The following is an 8,926-nucleotide window of genomic DNA, read 5'->3' as shown; positions in this document are numbered from 1 at the left end:
TAGGAAAAATTAGAAAATTCTGTTTAAGTAGTATGGTAAGAACTAGCTTCATGTTACAGTGCACAGTACAATAAGTAGATTCCTCACTTCAGAGTTATTTGAAATCAAATAGTGTTAACTAAATTTGAGGAGATTAGGAAATCATTTCCAGAAAAACTCCATGTGTGAGTTAGACTCTTAACTTTTTTCCCTTTGGGGAGGAGAGGAAAGTAGGTTTTGAATAGCAGCCGTCTGATGTGGCTTCTCTTTCTTTTTGTTTTCTCCTTTTTCTTTCTGTGTTTTGCCTTTTTTAAATTTTTTGTCATAGTAAATTTGCGTAGTTAGTTGTAAATAAGAACTCGATTTTCTTGTTTTTTAAAACTTTTTTTTTAATCTGTAGAATACTTTGAGGTGCAGCCTTAGCATACCTTTGAAGAGTGAGAAGCTTAAATGTGCTTAGAAACTTCTTTTAACGTTGCGTAGATGCTCTTGAGTTACGGTTAGTCCACATGTAGCACTACTAGGGAAGTAAGGTATTGTTTGTTCTGTGATTTGTCTCTTTTAATAAGGTCTCAAGTATGGATTAGTTTTACTTTTGATATTGGATCAACCAGAGCCAGCAGTTTTGATTTTTCTATAAAACTAAAGGAGTATCTGGAACACTGCAATTTGTTCTGTCATGTTTTAACTAAAAATCTTAAATTCTGAATTCTGCTGCACTGCAAAGAAATGTTTCAACTGCATGCCTTCATTTTTGTGTAGGTTTTTGTTGGTTTGTTTTTAGTATAAAGTCAGAAGAGCCAAATACCTTGCTAAGAGATCTTCTGTGGTATGGACCTGAAAATGGTAAATGATCCGAGACACAGATCGCACTGAAATCTGCTGCAACTGTAATATTTAACTGATAGACTTATGAGAAAAGTATGTCTTGTCACTTCTGAATTTTCATGTCAATCCAATGCTATAAAATGGTTGAAAATCAAGCTTGAAAAGTACTGCCATTTTCACCAAATCTTTCTCTCAGCTATGTTTATCAAGGAATAGGGGAGAAGAAAATCTGAAGTCCTGTACTGGGTCAGAAAAGTGGTAAGAGCCAAGGGATTTACTTTGCTTGTGCAAATAATTTAGAGTTCCATCTGAGGGAGTTATAGCATTATATTTTTTTCTTGAATCTCTAAAGGTTTCTTTAAGCAACTTCACTGTAATAAATCCTTTGTTCATGAAAATAATGCTTTTTTGGAGTCAAGTGTAAGCCTTTTTTTCTATAATAAAAACATTAAAAAGAGCTTGTTTCCATTGTTCAGTTTATTGTGTACTGAGTTTAGATATAACCTATTTTGTAGGAGGCAATATTTCCTGGTATTTTCCTTATAAACTTAATTTGAACCAAGAATTACTTATTGCAGAAATGTGGTTGATAACTTTTTAGAAGTTTTGATCTTTGTCTTCGATATATTGAAAATGCTCTCTAGATATTAGAGCTAAATTAGTTAGCAAGTGCCCTAAAACAATAGAAAAGAATGCATTTCTGAAAAAAGATTTTTTTCTCTCTCTTTCCTTAATATTCTCTCAAAATTCCTATAGGGGAACTAAGAGAATGTGAGGGCCACTTTTTTGATGTTTTTAAGTACCCTTCCTTTTGGAAGCAGGGCGGGGCGGGGGGGAACACTTCATTTTGGGTGGTGTTAACTTTTGCACATGTATAGCCTCTTGCTGCTTCAGTATTTGTCTAGGATGTTTTAGCTGATACTGCCCACACAGTGGTGCTCACTGCTTAGAGTACAGGACACGTATGTTATGGTAGTTGTGATGTGCTGAGGACATCACACAAGTGCCTAGTTTTTAATTAACTGTTCAGATAAAACAAGGATAAGCATAACATTTTTTTTCCTCCATCTAAAACTAATTCAACAAGTTCCACCTCTGCCAGCAGGTATGAAGAAAAAGTAGTTTAACTTGGAGTGATTGGAAAGCATTTCTCCAGTGCAATGAGAAGCTCAGGTCAACGAACAGAGTGCAAAACCAGAACGTACTTCCCCCAAATTTTGTTAAAATTGCAGGCGGGTTTCACCTTCTCCAAGAGCGTAGCAGCTCCTGCCGTTCTGATCTCCTCACTGCATATGTTCCCAGGGACCGAAGCGTGTCCAGCTGTCACCTCGCATCAGCGTTGCCAGCGGAGACCTTTCCAGCCATCTCTTGTTGGAACGTTCTGTTGAACTCTTAAACTCTCGAGGTTCTCCTGGCCTGCCTATTCAGTGTAGGCATTCCTGAAACCATGTTTATTGCCTGCTTTTAAAAATTTTACCCTGTCTTGCTTTATTGCTGGTTTCCTATCTTTCAGTTTACTGAGATACAGAATCACTTTAGTAGGAGGTGTGAACCTGTTGCTGGCAAAATTAATTCTGCTTAGTCACCAAAGAAGGCAGGAATATTTCCAGTTATTTAACAAGGATAAATTGGCTAAAACTATTTTCCTTGTGAGGGGCACCTTTGAATGGAATATTGTCTTAAACAGTAAAACCTAAAGAAACCTCTGGAAGAACTTTTGGCCGGTAGCAAAAAAACCTTTAAGGAGATGAGTAATGACAGCATGGTCTTGCCTTCTGGATCCATCCCTGCAAGATTGGAGGAGAGAGGGAATTATTTACATCGCTAACTTGAGTGTACGATTTGATGCTCATTTGTGGTGAAATCTTTGTGTTACTCCTCTGGTGTCTCCTTCTGTCACTTCCCTTTCCTTGCATCAGCTCAGGCGCCCGGCAGCCCCCGTCACCGCGTCAATGACCGGACCAGGGTGGTGGGCACGTCCTGCTCTCTGCAGTTGTGAGTTCATGGAAAGCTCTGCGAGCAGCGAGGCTGGCACTCGAAGGGAAGGAAAATGGCGAGGCAGGAGGAATGGGAAGGAAGGGAATGCTGCAGAGCTGCCTGTTCACATGCTTGTGTGTTGTGCTTTGGTATGATTGAGTTATGCTTAACAGATTGATTATCTGCAAAGCCACTAAGCATCCTTTAAGTCATTTGTATTGCCCTTTGAAAGAAATCTCTGTTTACTTGGCAGCCTTTGGCTGATAACATCACCTGATGTGGGATGAGTGACATTACTACTCAATCTCATACTTAAAAATTATATTTTTTATGCATCCTTTTTGAATGTAGGCAGTTTCTTAGCAAAGACAATTACCACAGATCACTCGTAAAACCATATTTTAATGTCCTACACTTCACTGAGGTAGGGGAAAAAAAAAGTTATCAGCTCTGTTTCATCATTGCTTGCTGCAGCACTAATTTAAGGGGGGATTATAACCCTAGAGTATGTTTAAATATCATGTCTGACAAAAGTGGCGACTTGAAGTCCTAGTGCTTTTCAGGAATTGGGAATCTAATCAGTAGTGCTAAATTTGTATCTGCACCTTGAATAATTTGTAAGCAATAAATGTTGACTGTCAGTCAGAGCAGAAAATGTATTCTTGATTAGACTGTAATAACATAAAGTGAATCAGCTTTAAATGAAACAAATGCTTTCTGAGTGAATTAAAGCCTTAGATACTCAAGTCAAATTCATCTGTGTAGTACACTGCCTTCCTCCTGTCCAATTCAACCATTACTCATTTTTGGCCTAGAACCAACTTTTTTTTTTTTTTTTTTTTAACACTTTTTAACACTACACTAGCCATTTTTTTTTCTGAATATGCTGACAGTACAATATAGGAAAAAAAATGTGGATTACAGTCGTTACATGGCCACTGCCTAAATCATTTTCTTTATTTCCTCATTATTTTCTTAAAATATGCGTGTGTCAATCTTGCCTTTACATACCCCACCACTTCAGCCTTCGTAGGATCACTGACTCTACTGTCTCATAGGCTGTTGTTCACAGTTCAATGGATATGATTTTTCTAAAAGAGGAGTCTGTACTGAATATAGCATACTGTTTAGAATCGGTCAAAAGATTACAGTTTGTATAAAATATTTTTGAAGACTCTTTGTCAGCAACAGTCATCTTATGAGTATCTTGTTTGTCCCTCAAAGTTCCCAGCGCTGTCACAAAGCTGATCGTTTGGTAGAGAGGGAAGAATTATTGAAAAGAAAAGAAGTGGTTGTGTAATAGACTGCATCTCAAGCAGGGAAAGTTATGTAGATGATCTGAATAGAAAGAGAGCTTTTGTGAAAAGAAATCCCTGCTGGATAAGAGATTCCCTTTTATCGGCGGTGGGAGAAAGCTAGCACTTCCTCCTCAATCTCTAAATATATATGTACATATATTTTGTATGTTTATAAATATATATTTTTTTTTCTGGAAACTTTGTAGCTTATGGGAGAACTATTTATTGGCCCAGACAGTCCTTGGAATGCTCTATTTTTTTGTGAGTTGGAGAAAGACTGATCACCTTCAGCACATGGATTACTAAATAGCTATGTCTGAGTTTCAGTGAAGAAAATGGTTATAAATTATGCTGTGTCTTCATGCAAAACTAGGCTTCAGACAAAGAAAAACACCTGAGAATTGAATTATATCTTGGTGCATACCATAAACTATAGTGCCTATTTTCCCACTTTTCTACTCTTTAGAAATACCTGTTTTTAAAATTCGTACAAAAGAAATGCATGCTTTCATTTTTCCTGGTTTACCTGTGAAATTCTGAAATACTTCAGCTACATCTACAGTTTACAGGAGATGATGCAGTATCGGCAGCGTTTGATTTTTGAACTCTTCTCCAATCCTGGGAGATGTTTGATGAATTAGAAAGTATCAAGAGGTTTTTGAAGTGAACTGAAGGAAAAGTGCTTTTTACAAGGTAACAAAGACTTTGTTGCGCCTCTGACATACGGGTCTACCACAGTTCGAAAAATACACTGTGGAATGGATTTTTATGAAACTGGGTGCTTCTCAAACGGTATTGTCATAATTTCAAATAATTTCTAGGAGAATGAGATCAAGTAGTCCTAGATGTGTTTTTTAAGAGAAAATTTTAAATGCAGATATGAATCTTGACCTGAGCATAGTATATTCCTATTTTTATACTTTGCCTCATGTTTTTTGCTGTAATTTAAAAGAGGTTGTGAAGAGGAAAGCTGTCGGTGCATTCAAGTGAAACCATGTACTGTCTTAGTTTTCTCCTAACACCTGGAATTCAAGATTTAAGACAGGAGCGCAGTATTCTTTCAAGGGCCATAGTTGTCTGTCAGCCTGTCAGTGGGGAGCTTGGTGGCACAACAGTTCTCAGAAATGTAAATACGAAGACGTGCTAGACCTCCAGCTGCTCATGCGGCTTTGCCAGGGCTTTGTTCTCATACAGAAAGCTAAACAAATGTAATGTTGTCTGTTAGCAAGTGCTGAACAATTCTGTATAGCTTAATCCTAAGAAACAAGTTGTAGGCCTTCTTTCAATGTTGTAAGAAGTGGTTGAGGCAGGAGGAAGCTTTTCCTTGCGACTCTCATAGCTTCCACATGCAGAAGATCTCAGCTAGGAATATGCAGCCAGTCTCAGAGACATGAAATTCTCGATGAGGGATAAAGTCAGGATGATCTAAATAAATTCCTTGTATTAAAACAATAGGACTGGAAAGAGTTAAAATGGATGTGTATAATAAAATAATAAAGTTATATTAAGATATTATGTACCATGTTAGTAATAGAAAGTGAAAAGTTTCTGTAACAGCGTCATTTCTGTTTTTATCTTCTTTTTAGAAGAGCTGTTGCGGTGCAGATCCTTGGAGTGAACTACTACGGTTGTCTCCACACCAGTCTTTTTCTCCATGGTGTTTGCTATAACCAGGGGTGCCCCGCATGGGCTTTCTGGCCTGCAGCGGCACCGTTGGCCTCGGTCGCAAAGGGGGTGCAGCCACAGCTGCTTTAGAAAATAGTGCAAACTGGTCGGAATGAACGTGAGCATGGAAAGCGGCACTCGCAGGGATTTCGGGAACCTCGGCTTTGGAAGGCTGTTTGGAAGGTGGTTTCAAGGTCCTGCCAGGCTGAGGACACAGGAAGAAAGGATTGTGCTTGAACGCTGCAGGTGTGATGATGTGTCAAGAGGAGAGGAAGGATATGTGGGCCATGGAGGTGAGCAGATCTAAAAGCCTGTAGGGTGTCTCTGCGCAGGCCCGTGCAAGCCAACCTGGAGCTGGGACAAGGGCACTCTGTCTTAGGGACAGTGAGTTCATGGTCGTAGACATAGGCTGGTCTGTCTTTGGGCAGACAACCTGCCGTGTCATGTTTAAATTAGTAGTGTAGACATAGCATGGAGCATTATGTTCAGTTTCAGACCATCTTCCTTTGACGTGAAGTGCAGTTTGAGGCAAATGACTCGGGCCGTAGTTTCATTACACTCTAATGACAGTGCTGGCTTAAGGAGTTTCTGTGCTCATGCCTTTGTGCACTGCCCTTCAAATTGTGTCCATGCAAGCTGCTGGTAAAGCAGTACCATAAACAGGTAAACAACCAGATCCAGGTGAAAATAACTCTTCGAACAGAACAGCACGCTCAAATATGAGATGGGAGCAAGAATTTGGAAGCCTCAGAAGAGTGGGAAAGCTTTAGGGATAGCTTTATGGTATGCTGCCTGCATTGACTTAAGGGTTTGAGTCTTTGCTTACTTCCTTCAGAAAGCAAAGGTGGTTTGGCTGAAAACTGGAACTGGATCACTTTTCCATGTTCCCTTTTTTTCAGTAATGCAGTAATATGCTTTAACGTGTCTTCATCTTTCTGAGAGACAGTTAAAATGCAAGTCGGAAGATCTGAGTCTTGACATGTTGGGCAAAATGCACCTTGCACGGAATGTAGCTAGATAAGAGCGGGAGGCATACGCATCCCAAAATGTAACTGTGGGCAATCGCTGCCAGAGCGATAGGATGAGTCACTGGGTTGTACATTTGTAGATAAGTTCTGCCTTACAGTTCTGCAAGTACATTTAAAACTTCAAAATGCTTCGTGTCTGAGTCCAAGCTCTGCAGCCCTTTGCATTTTCATGGCTGCCTTTGCAAGTCACTAAGAGAAACAGGAGCTGCATTACAAAAAGGAACATAGTTTTGCAATTTGAGTTTTAGAAGAGAAATCAATGGCTCGTATATAAAGAGAGATAACTCTGTGAAGTTTAGACTATTTACTCTGGCATGTAGCAATTGCAAATTTTTCGTGGAATTTTCTGTAGCAGAATTGGAACTTTTTAAGATGGACAGATTTAAGAACTGGTGCAGGAGAAGGAAAAAGTACTTCCAAAATAGAGCATTGCAGAAGATTTGGGGACTTTTCTTTGACCAAGTTAGGTGAGAACATTATGGTTAGACCTTGGAGAAACACTTTTTAAGATATAATACCAAATACTGTAAATATATATCATATATGATACGAGAAAAGTAAATGGCAACTTTGACCAACAGTAGCCAGAAATGCATGCTGACTCGAGCGACAGTCTTGACCATCCCTCTTGGCTAAAAAAAAAAAGGTTAGTTTCAACCAGTTATTCACTTGCCTACTGTGGCCATTTATTAGTTTTGTTTCATTTCTTTTCACTTTTCTTTACTTTTCATTGTCTCTTTTCCTTTCTTGCTCTTTTGCTGGCGTCAGATTGCCTTTCCCTGTCCCAGACTTTCTGAATCCCCTTTCTTCCCCTTCCATTTCCTGACTTTTTGTTTCCCCATCTATGTTGGCATTCAGAAATTTGTAGAAAACATCAGATGATGATACAATCTGTACTTTTAAAAAAACCTTTATTCAGGCCTCTAGGCTGCATTCGATAACGACGTTGTTTCCTTAATGATCCACTGTGCTGAATATATCTTTTTTTCTTTTTTTTTTTTTCTTAAATATTATTAGTTAGGACTGGATAAAACATGGGTAAAGCTTATTCCAACTAATTTAGTAGAATTCTTTATAGATTCAGGATTTGTCATATCTGTAGGCAGCATGTAAAACGGCTTGTCTTTTTACCTTGTTCTGCCAAGTTGCTTTTCACTTCCAGATTTGGAAAACCAGAATTTACAAAGGAATTACTGATTTGCCTTTTTATAATATTTACTATGGCTAATGAAAAACTTAGGACCTCTTTTCAATAGAAACCATGCAGATAAAAGCCCTTGCAGATTAACTTTGTCTTGACTTCAGATCATCAACACATTCTAGTGAATTATCTCTTTCCCTCTAGCAAATAATTAATTTCTGTGGTTCAAATACTGTAGATAAAACCTTACCTGCTCCTCATCTTGCTCATGATGGATTCAGAATATGTATTTCTCAGACTGAAAAGACTTTTTTTCCCCCTCCGCTTCCAGAGGGCTTTTCTCCATAGCTTCATTCTGTTTTTATAGAGCTGGAGATGGCAGATGTTAATGTGGTCTAGAAGTGGGTCATCTTATTGCAGTGGCACAAAATCTGTGGAAAACACAGTGATTACTGGCAAACAACAGTATGTATGTTCACGCCTTTGGCAAAACTATTTTAGCTTTAGCTTAATATTATTATTTTTCTCAGGATGCCATTATGCTTTCTGATTCTGATCCAGCCAAGAAATATTCATTCAAACGTCTTACTCCTTTCATTATTAATGTAAATATCAACGTAGGAACAAACCAGTGGGACCTGTACAACTGATAATCCATGTTGGTAACTCTCCTAATGAAAATATCTAAATTTGTTTGTTTTAGACATCAACAGTGTTTCTGTAATATTCGTAAGAGTAAGTTTGGATTAATCCAAATAGCTCATGCTTGAGACGAACTATAAGATCTCTATACTTTTTTTCAAAGCCTTCTACCACTTTAATGTGTTACCCTTTTGCAGAATTTGTGTGAATTGTTTGTTTGCCAATGGTATTGCGTTAGCACACTTCTAGTTGTGCAAGTTTTAAATTTCTATGCTGCCTACAGAAATGGAACAGCAAAAATGATGATTCAGCAAACTGCTTCTATTACACAGTGCAACCCCAAAACAATAAGCATTAAAAGTTAATTT

The sequence above is a fragment of the Tinamus guttatus genome, unplaced genomic scaffold (genome assembly GCF_059628265.1).
Source record: "Tinamus guttatus ecotype Peru unplaced genomic scaffold, ASM5962826v1 Tinamus_guttatus_pri_ptg000639l, whole genome shotgun sequence".
Lineage (NCBI taxonomy): Eukaryota > Metazoa > Chordata > Aves > Tinamiformes > Tinamidae > Tinamus > Tinamus guttatus.
Note: the sequence above shows the minus strand (reverse complement) of the source record.